The sequence below is a fragment of the Lynx rufus genome, unplaced genomic scaffold (assembly GCF_022079265.1).
Source record: "Lynx rufus isolate CCGP_SWC_20201006 ecotype Redwood Valley unplaced genomic scaffold, mLynRuf1.p SCAF_27, whole genome shotgun sequence".
NCBI lineage: Eukaryota > Metazoa > Chordata > Mammalia > Carnivora > Felidae > Lynx > Lynx rufus.
The window spans coordinates 6,178,845-6,193,411 of NW_025814842.1; positions in this window are offsets into that span (position 1 = coordinate 6,178,845).

Consider the following 14,567-nt stretch of genomic DNA (forward strand, 5'->3'; position numbering starts at 1 on the left):
TTTCCAGTGGGGGAGGGAAAAAAAATTTCTCTTTGGATCCAACGATGCAGTAGTTCTTAACCTGTCTTTGGAGTCCCAAACCTTTTCAGGGAATCTGGTGGAAATAATGGATCCTTTCCCCCAAATTCATGTGTGCAACTCTGCACCAAATTTTACATCCAATTTCAGTGGTTCATGCATGATCTCCTGAAACCAATTTGTGGGCCCTGTAAGGTCCCACAGCCCCTAGATTAAGAACTCCTAAAGGAAATGATCAAGCAAATCACACTGGGAATACCCCATTTATGGGTGTTGAGGAGCCAATACAGGGGTAGCCCCTTTTGAAGGTAGCAGGTATTCTTGCTAAAAAGTTTTAATTTCTCTGGAATAAGTGCCCTAGAGCTGTGGCCCACACGCACCCACACTCTACCCTGGCTCCACCACGTTACCAATTGGTGCCAGAGCGGGTTCGTTAAATTTGCCAAGCCTCACTTTGCTCATCTGTACAATGGAGATAATAATGCCTCTCACCCACAGTTATTGTGAGGTTTAAATTAGATGTAGATTTAACAGTCTACTAGAGCAGACACGTGGTAAATGGTAGTTCTGATTAGTACAGGTAAAATACATATGCTAATCTTTCCCCCAAACTTGCTAGTACTATTACCCTAGGGAAATTGGGGATATTATGCAAAGGATCCCTGGTGGCTATACCAAATACCCCTTGAGAGCATACTGCTATACCTGAGCTGGTGCCTCTGTGGCAAGTGGCTAGATCAGACCAGCCTTTAAGGTCTTGGTGTTGTGTTTTTTCTTTTTTTTTTAACACTTATTTCTGAAAGAGAGAGACAGAGCACAAGTGGGGGAGGGGCAGAGAGAGAGGGGGAGACACAGAATCTGAAGCAGGCTCCAGGCTCTGAGTTGTCAGCACAGAGCCCGATGCGGGGCTTGAACCCATGAACTGTGAGATCATGACCTGAGTTGAAGTCAGATGCTTAACCAACTGAGCCACCCAGGTGCTCCTAAGGTCTTTTCTATATCTAGGATCTAGGCTTCTTTTGCTTTTCACCTAAACATTAAGTTTTTAAAACAATCAAATATACAAAATTTATGATTAATTAGCACATTTATTTATTCTTTTATGCAGTTTCTCTGCATAAAAAGGAGAAGTCTTTAGGATCTTCCTCTAAATTACACCCTAAGCTTAATATTACCAATATGCAGGGTAATATCGTTGGCAGGGTTTATTATCATTGGTAGGGTCTTTTTTTTATTTTTTATTTTTTTTTTTTTAAATTTTTTTTTTCAACGTTTATTTATTTTTGGGACAGAGAGAGACAGAGCATGAACGGGGGAGGGGCAGAGAGAGAGGGAGACACAGAATCGGAAGCAGGCTCCAGGCTCCGAGCCATCAGCCCAGAGCCTGACGCGGGGCTCGAACTCATGGACCGCGAGATCGTGACCTGGCTGAAGTCGGACGCTTAACCGACTGCGCCACCCAGGCGCCCCAAGTAGGGTCTTTTTTTTAATACAACTGTTTATTAAAAAAATATTTGAGATCACTGTAAATTGACATGCAGTTGTAAGAAATAATATAGAGAGATCTCTTGTGTACTGTGCCCAGTTTCCCCAATTGTAACATTTTACAAAACTGTAATATAATATCACAACCAGGATATTGACATTGATACGATCCATTAATACTCAGATTTTCCCAGTTTTACCTGGACTGGTGTGTGTGTGTATTAAGTTCTACACAGCTTTAACACCTGTGTAGGTTTCAAGTAACCACCACCACAGTCAAAATACTGAATAGTTCCAACACCTTCCCATCCTCATGTTGTCCTTTTATACCCCCACCTTTTGTCCCACCCCCCAACACCTGGCAACAACTATCCTCCATTTCTAAAATTTTGTCAATTCAAAAATGTTACATAAGGGGAATCATATACAATGTAGAATTTTCGAATGGAATTTTCTCACTCAGCATAATGCTGGGAGACTCATCCAAGTTGTTACATGTTTCGGTAGTTTGTTCCTTTTTATTACTGAGTCGTATTCCATGGTTTGGATGTATTACCTTTAATACATGAATGTTTAACCATTCACCCTTTGGAGGCTAACTCTGGTTTTTGGTTATTACAAATAAACTACTATGAACATTCATGTGCAGGCATTTGCGTGAACATAAGTTTTAATTTCTCTGGAATACGTACCCTAGAGTACAATTGCTGTGTCATATGGAAATTACAAGTTTAGTGTTTTAAACTCAAGTGGCTGTAGCATTTTACTTTTCTACAAGCAATGTTTCTTGGCATCCTTGCCAGCATTTGGCATTGTCACTATTATTCCTCTTAGCCATCCTGATAGGTGTGTAGTTGTGTTTCATGGCTGTGGAATTATTTGAGATTTAGATTATTTCTTCAAATATATGCAGCCAAGGGATTAAGGACAATTCTAGAAAAACGTAATTCTAAAGTCTTTCTTTAAAGATCCTAGTTGAACCCCACAGTCTATGTTCAGAAACAGCTGAGGTCAAAGTGAACATGAGAAAATGAACTGCTATTATACATTTTAAAATGTAGTTTATGGGGCACCTGGGTGGCTCAGTTGGTTAAGTATCCAGCTTTGGCTCAGGTCATGATCCTGCAGTTTGTGAGTTCGAGCCCCACGTGGGGCTCTGAGCTGACAGCTAGGAGCCTAGAGCCTGCTTTGGATTATGTGTCTCCCTCTCTCTCTGCCCCTCCCCACTCATGCGCGTGCTCTCTCTCTCTCTCTCTCTCTCTCTCTCAAAAATAAAAAAACATTAAAAAATTTTTTTCTTAATATAGTTTTGTCTATGGAGTGCTTCCCACTTAAATGAGCAGTGTTTTAAACAATTGACTATCCTAATAAAAGTAGTTAAGACACTATTAAGAATAAGCTCATTGTAAAAAATTCAGACATGACATTTTTCTCGTAAATAAACAAAGGTGATGTCCAGACTTCTGATCTACTCCTCCTTCAAAATCTCATGGGGGCTCCTGGGTGGCTCAGTCAGTTAAGTGTCCAACTTTGGCTCAGGTCCTGATCTCACACCTCATGGGTTTGAGCCCCACATTGGGCTCTGTGCTGACAACTCGGAGCCTGGAGCCTGCTTTGGATTCTGTGTCTCCCTCTCCTTCTGTCCCTACCCTGCTTGTGCTCTCTTTCTCTCAAAAATAAAATAAACATTAAAAAATGGTTTTAAAAATCTCATGATTTCTATTGGTCTAGAAAAATAAGATAAATATTCCCTAGGTTTGTTGTAGCTCATCTGTAATATATTAAGCAACAATAACCAGAGAAATCAACCAAACAAAAGGATTCCCAAGTAAGACCCTGAATCATTGTTTATTGGCTAAAAATTGATGCTAGCTTTTGGACAGAATTAGAGGAAGCTCCACTATATTCTGAGCTATTGGTTCTCAAAAGTATGGTCACCCAAAAAGCAACATTGCCAGGGAATTGTTAGAAATGCAAATTCTCAGGCACCACCCCAGACTTACTATCAGAAACTCAGACGGTAGGTTCAACAATTCATGGTTGAACCAACCTTGGGGTGATTCTGATGCAGGCTTGGGTTTGAGAACCACTGTGAAAGGCAAACAATTACCTTCCTCTTGTCCTAACTCAAGGAAGAGAGCAGTGATGTGCAAAATCCAAAGCAAAGGTATTTGGGCCACAATGTCAAAAACAACTATAGGTTGTTTAAGTTACTATAGGTAACTTAAGCAAAAATGGGATATATTAGAAGAGCTTCAGGGAGGTCACAGAATCCTTGCTAGATTTTATGATGGAAAATGGGCAGTGATCAACACATCTGAACAGCCAAGGAGCAGATTTTTTTCTTAATCAGAAACAGTATGGCCAGGACGACACCCCTAGAATTAATGCTCCCCTAGGAATTAATGCCATCTGTCCTTATGTCTCAAGATGGTAAGCACCAGAAGGCGTTCCCGGTTGGCTAAGTCTAAACCAGGCCCCAAGCCCTGGCTGCCTGGGGATAGCGAGAAGGGAAGATAAAGCCCCTCTTACTTTTGCAGTGGGAAACTGAGCCACCACCTCGTGCCCAAACAATGCACAGGAGGGCTTTCTCCCTAATAGGAAGGGAACTGAACAACCCCTACATGGCTAACGTCTGCCTCATGAACATGATGGGAGAGGGAGGGCAGCAGACTAATGTTTGATATGATTTGATTAAACCGATACCAATAACTTAGAGTTTGGTTTTTGATTCCCCAAGCACACACTGACTCTAAGGTGAAGACAGAAGAAACCTAACGAGAGGAAAGGCAGAAGGAATTCTATGATTTAAAACAAACTGGAAAATTCACAAATCGCACACTCTTGCACTAATTATTAAAAAAAAAAAAGACTTGTAGTATGTGACAATCATTTACCATGGTCTATGATGGCAAGGAGGTGCCCCAATTCCCCGATCCTCCAGATGTGCTGAACCAGTAACCAAATCCCTGCTCTCTCTGCATTCTGCACAGCGTCTGAATCAAACTCATCTTTCTGCCGAGATCCGGGAAGGCTCTAATCTTACCCTGATTGTGCAAAAATAGAAACGAGTACAGATGAATGTGACAAAGATTCTCCTAGTACCAAGAAAGGGGCGGGAGCTGTGTACCTCATTATTTAAAGGCATTCATGTAAACAAATTAAGTTAATTTGCGGTTCTGGTTTGTGTGAGGGAGGGATGCTTATATAATTATTAGCTTCTATTCCTGCTTAGTGAACGTGATAAAGATTTTTGAGGATAGCTATTTCCAATCCAAGTTCACGCTTTCTTCAGTGCCCGTCCATAGAACTGCCCATGTACTTAAAGCGGACTCTTTGTTCATATATCCGTCTCTCTAGACTGCATCAAGCCTCTGTCTGCCCAGGATCTCCCTGGAGGGATGGGGGAGTGGTGGGGCTTAAGCCACAGAATAGCTCGACGATGACCATTTTTTCTTCCCAGGAACGATATTTTAGAAAACACGGTCTAGTCATTTGTATGCACCGATTTATAGTATACGTTCACTTTTCCTCTTTATTGTACTGTAGGATATAAGCAAACATTTATTCGGAAATTCAGTGTGCCATGCAATGTGCTAATGTGCAAGGAATTTTTTCTGCTATTAGAAACATTTTTGTTGGGGGACACGTGGGTGGCTCAGTCAGTTAAGCATCTGACTTCGGCTCAGGTCATGATCTCATGGTTCATGGGTTCAAGCCCCGCATCAGGCTCTGTGCTGACAGCTTAGAGCCTGGAGCCTGCTTCAGATTCAGTGTCTCCGTCTCTCTCTTCCCCTCTCCTGCTCATGAGCTGTCTCTCAAAAATAAATAAACATTAAACAATAAAATTATTAGAAACATTTTCGTTGTAAAATACAACACACGTATGGAAAAGTGAAACTCCTAGATAGTCACCAGCAGGTAAAGAAACAGAACATCTCCAGACCCCAGAAGACACCTGCATTCATCCTCCTGATTACAATCGTTCCCAGCCTCCTCTCCAGGTAACCATTCTCCTCTTATAATAATTTCTTTGCTTTTATTCATAGTTTTGTTAATTATGAATCCCTAAGCATAGTTTTCTTTTGCCTGTTTTTGAACTTTCTATAAATGGAACCATACAGTAGGTGCTATTTTGTGTCTGATTTCTTTCTTTTACTCAACATTGAGATTCATCCATATTACTGTGTTGTGGCTATAGTTCACATGTTTTTATTGTTTGCATAGTATTCTATGAATACACTTCAATTTATCCATTCATGGGCATTTGCATGTTCCACTTTGGGGCTAATGTAAACATTATGCTAAGCCATATTTTGACTAATATGAACATTATATTAAATAGCATTTCCTGATTACTAATAGGGTGTTACTTTGGCTATTTGGAATCCCTTTAGCAAAGCACATATGCAATGTTTTGGGTTTCTTTGTTCATTTTTCTGTGGGATTTTCTGCCTTTCTTACTGATTTATAGGCATTTGTTGTGTGGCTTGGATATCAGCTGTCAGGGTTTTTTTCCCCAATTTTTTTTTTATTGTGGCAAAATATACATAATATAAAATTTACCACATTAACCACCTTTAATTGTAAAGTCAATGGTATTAGATACATTCATAATGTTGTGCTCCACCACCATCATCCATCTCCAGAACTCATTTCATCTGGTAAAACAAATTCTGTGTCCCTTCAACAACTCCCTATTCTCCCCGTTTTCCAGCCCCTGAGCATCACCATTTGGCTTTCTGTCTCAGGGAATTGGACAATTCTAGAGAGACTTCATATAAGTGGAATCATACGATATTTATCTTTTTGGCCTGTTTCACTTCACATAATATCCTTAAGATTAATCCACATTGTAGCGTGCCAGAATTTTCTCCCTTTTCAAGGCTGAATAATATTCCATGGCATGGAGAGACCACACTTTGCTTATCCATTCATCTGTCAATAGACATCTGGGTTGCTTCCGTGTTTTAGCTATCGTGAATAATGCTGCTTTGAACACAGGTATACAAATACCGATCTTCAAGACCCTGCTTTCGATTCTTTTGGGTAGATACCCAAAATGGAATTGCTAGATCATATGGCAATTCTAATTTTATTTTTTGAAGAATCACCATACTATTTTCCATAATGGCTACACCACTTGACATTCCCACCAGCAGTGCATGAGGGTTCCAATTTCTCTACATCCTCACCATCACTTGTTATTTTCTGGTTTTTGATAGTGGCCATCCTCATGGCTGTGAAGTGGTATCTCATTGTGGTTTTGATTTGCATTTCCCTGATGGCTAATGATATTTATCACCTTTTCATGTGTTTGTTGGCCATTTGTAGGTCTTCTTTGGAAAAATGTATATTCAAGTTCTTTGTCCATTATTGAATCAGGTTGTTTGGCAAAGAACTTTTAAAGGTCAAAAAGGTATTTTCCCTGCATTTTGTGGCTCACCTCTGGTAGTGGAGACCATCACATAAGCAAATAATGTATGAATGAGGCAGAAGAAAGGCTTCCCTTTCTTGTGGACACCAATATGCTGTTGGTATCAGTAGACTAGGGCAAGGGTTTGGCTGCTTCACCTGGATGGATGTGGAAGGAGACTTGCTTGTTGAGTGTTTTTGCCATATACCTTAAGCAGCAAGTTTCTAAAGAGTTTCAAAAATTCACAGTGATTAATTCAGGAGCATCACCAGTTTAAATTTTATACCCAGGATGTATGGTTGGCAACTTTATTTCTCATAAGGCACCCCTAAACCTTAGCTTTTTGAAGGACTCAAGCAGCTTTCTCAACAAGCCACATCTATTTCTGCTGTGAGTTTTCATCTTAGGTTGTCACTTAGAGGTATAATCAATTTAGACATTGTTGTTTGCTCAGCGAGCAAAGTCTGTGATGTCTTAACTAAGCACAGGACAGGGCTGCCAAGCCTCTCTCTAATAAGTGAGAGTCTTTGGAATCAAATGGGAATACAGTTTTATTCTAAGGAAAGCACTAGCAGCAAAGGAGAAAAACTGTACTTACTACGGTTGCATTTGTGAATTATGGTTGGATTCTCATCTCACTGATGAAGATTAAGAGGCTTGTTATGGGATGTATCTAACAACATTGGGATATTATTATCCCAAATAAACTATATTGCATCTGAATGGAATATTTTGATAATAATGGGCTGTTCTTAGGAGGAGAATGCTTCCCATGGAAAAAGGTTAGAGCTAAGTATCATTAGAGATGTTTAATGGAACATATCAGTTAATGCCTCCTTCCCCTAAAGGAGTTTCCATGCTCTGAATGCAATCCTTTGCAGAATAATTCCTATGTAAGCAGGAGGGAAAATGGGGTTTGGGGGATTGGTGCCAACAATCAATGACTTAGGAAAGCTGTGAATGTTCCAGTGCCTGAAATACAGCAACGGGGTAGCACTAGGTTGTTTCACCAAAGAGCCATTTCTCTTCTTATTGGGAAGAATTGGCCTGCAAGTTCAAAAGACAGAGTTGCCAACTTGACCTTAGGGTCAGTCAAATTAGAACATCCTGGGGTTTTGACAGAAGAGTACCTGTAGTTAGGAAGCCAGATTTATGGCTGTGGGCAAAGAGAAAGCAAGCCTGTATCTAGAGCACACCAGCTTATTAGGGTAGGTATATTCCTTGGAAATCCTTCTAGAGAAGTCCCATAAAGTCACTTTCAAGCCTCCCATATCTGCATCTGTGTCTTTACCTTTCCACCAGAGATGGTGGAGGGTCCTAAACAAGCAAACAAACAAAATCACTTTCGAACCTCCTTTGGATTCTAATATCTTGATCACCCAAACGTTACTTTCCCTACCTTTCCTTAAGACTAGAGACATACTGGGGCGCCTGGGTGGCGCAGTCGGTTAAGCGTCCGACTTCAGCCAGGTCACGATCTCGCGGTCCGTGAGTTCGAGCCCCGCGTCGGGCTCTGGGCTGATGGCTCAGAGCCTGGAGCCTGTTTCCGATTCTGTGTCTCCCTCTCTCTCTGGCCCTCCCCCGTTCATGCTCTGTCTCTCTCTGTCCCAAAAATAATAAATAAAGGTTGAAAAAAAAAAAAAAAAGACTAGAGACATACCACAATTTAAGTTATCAGAGTTTCCTTTCCTCAAAATGTACAGAGAACTAAGAACCCAAGGCATATAAGAACCAGGATAAACCCAGAGCGATTAATTCCCTAGCAATCCCCACATTCGGGATACACCTGGGAGTGAATCTGGCTTCAGCAGAGTGGTCTTAAAATACTCTCCTATTTGCTGGTTATGTGATAATGGGTGAGTCTGTCTCTGAACTTCAATTTCTTCATCTACAGAATAGATATAATCCCAACATCATGCTGTTTTTATAAGAATTACTGGTATGGGAGATGTTATCTGTGAAAACCCTTGGTGAAAGTATCATTTAAATAATTGTTCTTAATCTAGGGGTATTTGTATCTAAGCCTGCAGGCTTCCAGAGAAGGACTTTGGTTTCCTTCATAAATTTACTCACCTGAATGTGTAGGTAGTAACCACACTTTATAAATAATAAAAGTTCCCATAGTTTTAATAATTGTCAAATGTTATGATTCTCCCACTTGCCCTACACGTCGCCCCCCCCAAAAAAAAACACTTAAAAAGTTTTCTAAACAATCACATTTTTTAAATTTTTTTTTCAACGTTTATTTATTTTTTTGGGGACAGAGAGAGACAGAGCATGAACGGGGGAGGGGCAGAGAGAGACGGAGACACAGAATCGGAAACAGGCTCCAGGCTCCGAGCCATCAGCCCAGAGCCCGACGCGGGGCTCGAACTCACGGACCGCGAGATCGTGACCTGGCTGAAGTCGGACGCTCAACCGACTGCGCCACCCAGGCGCCCCACAATCACATTTTTTAAAGACAAGCAAATCATGGGGTGCCTGGGTGGCTCAGTCCATTAAACATCCAACTTCACCTCAGGTCATGATCTCACAGTTTGTGAGTTCTAGCCCCACATCAGGCTCTGTGCTGACGGCTCGGAGCCTGGAATCTGTTTCAGATTCTGTGTGTCCCTCTCTCTCTGCCCCTCCCCTGCTCACTATCTCTGTTTCAAAAATAAATAAAATAGACATTAAAAAAAATCAAAGACAAGCAAATCAGAGATATGGAGTCTTTTCCCATTTATAATTCACCCAAACCCAGTGAAAGGGTGTTTACTTTGGAGAAGAGAAACTCACACACTGAAACGCCTTTTTATTACTGGTAACTCCCAAGTCATTTCTCTGACTTTCATTGTATGGAATTATGCTTCAGGAATTTAGGGCCCAAATTCATATTCATGCAGCACACCTTGAGAATACACAATTCTAATGTCTTCAAGGTTTTTTATTTTTAATTATTATTAAAACCCTAGCAATGACACAATTGGGACTCTTCCTCTCCTCTAGCCAGAGGTTAGCAGTTTGATGAATAGTCTCCCAGAATGTTTTTTCTACACATATACTACCAGATATGTAATATTCTTACAAATAATATATATACACTGGTATTTCTTACTTACTTACTTATTTATGGGGGGGCGGGGTCAGGGAGGGGAGGGGCAGAGAGAGCCCAAGCAGGCTCTGCACTGTCAATACAGAGCTCCACGTAGGGCTTGAACTCATGAACCATGAGATCATGACCTGAGCGGAAATCAGAGTTGGACACTTAACCAACTGAGCCACCCAGGTTCCCCTACACTGGTATTTCTTGATTTACAAAATTAAGACATTATCAGGCTCCCCATTGTGGAAGATAAGGAGTTCCCTTGTCCTGCCTCCATTTTTGTACATGCTTTGTATTTTTACTTCTTCTATTCATACTTAAAAATTTTGGGGGGCTCGCGTTTGCTCTTTTATCAGCCCATATGTAACACATGATCCCCACCACGTTTAGGTAAGGATATTGGTGCCTGTACCTTCTGTTCCACTTGTCCCACCTTCATATCTGTCAGCTGAACCCTGACAACGTCAAGGACGACAACATTCATATTCTCTTCTGCAGGCAGAGTTGACTTCCCCGTTTTGTCTGTTGGTTCCATGAGTTGACTATTTCAGAATCAAGATTAAAATCACACCACATTTTGTTTGCTTCCTGTTTGGGCTTGAGTTTCTTATGTAATTTTTTTACCTGTTATTTCTAATTGTCTTATTTTCTTCTTATTGATGGAATGGACATGTTTTCTTCAAGTCATGAACATGATCTGGCTTCTTAATCATTCTATTACTTAGATCTATTTCATTTCTCTTGTTGAAAACATTCTACCTGGAGCTGCCTTTCTGTTCTAATATGGAACAAACAGCTTTCTAGCTTCACTGTACAACTGTTATCCCGAGATTGCATTTCAATTGACTTCCTCATTGGTCACATTATTTCTTGTATCTTATGTTTTTCTTTTTGGTAATGGGGGCGGTAAGATGGTTTTCATCCTTTTTTGATGGTGTACATTCTCAAGTAGCTTACTTAGAAAGTACTTGAAAGGTAATCCTCCTGAGTTTATATCTGAAAATACCATTATGCCTTATATGAATATAGAATTCTCATTTGTAAGTAATTGTCCCTCAGAACTTTCAAGGCATTGTTCCATTATATTCTACACTTTGGTGTCCCCAGAGAGAAATCTGATGTTAGTCTGATTCTCATTCTTTTGTACATAATATTTCTCTCTGGAAATTGTTTGGATCTACTATTTATTCTTGGTAGTCTGAAATTTCACAACACTGAATATAGATATTTATCTTTTTCTCATTCGGCTTGGCATTCAGTTAGTCCTTCAACCTTGAGATTCCTTCAATTCTGATAAATTTTCTTTTATGATTTCTTTGATAATGTCTTTCCCTGTGTTTTCCCTCTCACTTGTTTATTTTTTTGGAACTTCAGTTACTCTGATGGTGGTCCTCCTGAACTGATCCTCATTCTTCTCCCAACTTTTTCAACACTTTGTTCCTTTCTGGTCTGTAGTCTGGAATCTTTCCTTGCCTTTATCTTCAAACCCTTCCCATGAATTTTGTCCTGATAATTATTTAATCTCTGAGATTGTTCCTGTTTCATAGCTTCTTGCTCAATGGTTACAGTCCCTGTTTTCTCAAATCTGTTGAGAATATAGAGAGCAATTGCCGTACCTTCTCTGAGTTGTGTCTGTTTTTCCTGCAGACAGTTGTTTCATTCACTTGGGTGTTTCTATCTTGATGGTTTTCTTCTTGTGCCTGATCATGCATATTTAAGAATGGGAGCGTGGGTTAATTTTTCTGGACAAATGGTTTGGATTTTTTGTATATACACATCTATGTGTTCCCATTAGGATTTTCCCATGAATAGATTAGCTGACCAGGTGTCCTATGGAGGTGATAAAAGGTTTCTTAACTGGCAGGTAAGGAGAAATGCATTGTGATTCTTGATCTTTCGTATATGACTTGTTTTTACTGTCTGGAAATTTGTAGGATCTTTTCTTTCGCCAGAATTTTGAAATTTTACAATGATGTGCTTTGGCACAGGTTAATTTTAATCTATTTTTCTGGGCTACTCATTGGAACCTTTAAATTTGGAAATGTTTACTTCTGCTTTGAGTTATTTGATAATTTGCTATCCTCTATTATTTTTTGTTCTGTACTTCTGAAATGCTTCTATTCAGATTTTGGATTGCCTAGACTTCAAGATTCATATAACTTCATCTTTTCTAGATTGTTGTCATTTTTGCTCTGCTGCATGGGAGAGTTTCTCAACTTCATCTCCCAACCCTACTATTGAGTTGTTCGTTTCTACCATCATTTTTAATTTCCAAGAGTCCTTTTTGATCTTGGACTTTTTAATGTTTATTTTTGAGAGAGCAAGTGAGCAGGGGGAGGAGCAGAGGAAGAAACCCAAGCAGACTCCACGCTGTCAGCACAGAACCTGACACGGGGCTCAGTCTCACCAACTGTGAGATCATGACCTGAGCTGAAATCAAGAGTCAAACACTTAACTGAATGAGCCACCCAGGCACCCCTGATCTTGGCCTTTTAAAAACAGAATCTTATTTTTGCTTCATGGAAGCAGTATCGTATCTCTCAAGTATGCTAATATTATTTTTTGTTCAATTTTCTTTCCCTTGCATGGCTTTTCTTTCAAACTCCCTGCCAGCACTATTTGTTTTTGTCTCTGTTGTGTCAGAGATCTTCCTAAATATCTGTGGTTCTTGATCTATTTAAGAGTGAGATACTGGGGCGCCTGGGTGGCGCAGTCGGTTGGGCGTCCGACTTCAGCCAGGTCACGATCTCGCGGTCCGTGAGTTCGAGCCCCGCATCAGGCTCTGGGCTGATGGCTCAGAGCCTGGAGCCTGTTTCCGATTCTGTGTCTCCCTCTCTCTCTGCCCCTCCCCTGTTCATGCTCTGTCTCTCTGTGTCCCCAAAAAATAAATAAACGTTGAAAAAAAAAAAAAAAAAGAGTGAGATACTAAAAAGCTGATCAGAAGTGCTGAGACCTTGGGGTAATCTAGCTGGCTTGTTTCCTTGTGGAACTCACAGTGTCAGTGTCTTTAGGTTTTCCCTCTAGGGATGGTCATATTTCCCAGAGAAAGATCTTCTAGGCTCCTGCCTAGAGGATATACACCTGTCTGATAGCATTCCATTTACCCAATGGGATGTGGGGATAGGTGGGGACTCACCATTCCCTATGCAATTTACTTAATCCCCCTGTATTCATCATGAATCTGTTTTTAACCTTGCCCAATATATTCTAGTACAGAGACTTTTTTTTTTTTTACCTAATTGAGAAAACAAACTTCCAGTTTACTCCCAGAATGGGGAAGGGTTAGATGATCAGCTTTGTGGAGTGAGAGAATATAATGGCTTTTAAAACATTTTTTTTTATTTACAGAATGAGAGCATGCACAAGTGGAGAAGGGGGGCAGGGGGAGGGAGAGTCTTAAGCGGGCTCCACACTCAGCACAGAGCCCAATCCCACGACCTTGAGATCATGACCTGAACCAAAATCAAAAGTCAGATACTCAACCGACTGAGCAACCCAGGCACCCCTATAATAGCTTTTAAAAAAATTTATTGGGAAATTCCTATATTCACAGGAAAAAAAAACCAGAATGGCATAATAATCACCAACCCCACCTGCCATTACCACATTGCCAGTTCTACCCCATTTATTTCTCTCTTCCACTTCCCTCATTTTATATTACTTTGAAACAAATTTTGAACATAATTCCATCTATAATCATTCAGTACAGATCTTGAAATTTAAGGACTTTTTAAAAAATATTTTTGAGAGAGAGAGCATGAACAGGGGAGGGGGAAACAGTGAGAGGGACACACAGAATCTAAAGCAGGCTCCAGGCTCCAAGGTGTCAGCACAGAGCCCAACACAGGGCTGAAACCCACAAGCCGTGAGATCATGACCTGAGCTGAAGTCGGACGCTCAACCGACTGAGCCACCCAGGTGTCCCCAAAATTAAGGACTTTTTAATATAACCTTAACATGATTAAACCTGAAAAAATTAACACTTCTTTAATATCAAAAATAACACTTCTTTAATGTTCAAGTTTCCAATCGTCTCATAAACGTCATGTGTTTTATTTATTCTTACATTCATTTGTTGCAATAATAGAACTAATATCCACACATTCTGGCTGGTCAATATTTTTTAAGTTTGTTTATTTTTAGAGAGAGAAAATGATGGAGGGACAAAGAGGGAGAGAGAATTCCAAGCAGTTTCCACACTGTCAGGACACAGCCTGACATGGGACTGAAACCCACAAACCACAAGATGATGACCTGAGCCAAAACCAAGAGTCAGACGCTCAGCTGACTGTGCCACCCAGGCACCCCATAGTTAATAGTCTTTTAAGTCTGTGTAAGTTTCCCTCATGTGCAATTTTTTCATTGGAATTTACTCAATGAGGAGATAGAGTTGTCTTCCAGAGTTTCTCACAGACTGGATTTTGCTAATCGCATCTCTGAAGTGTAGTTTAACATTTTTCTCTGTCTTCTTCATTTTCTGTAAATTGGTAGTTGGATCTAGATATTTAACGGTTTCTTTCTACTGTTCTATCTTCAAGTTCACTAATTCTTTCCTGTCTGCTC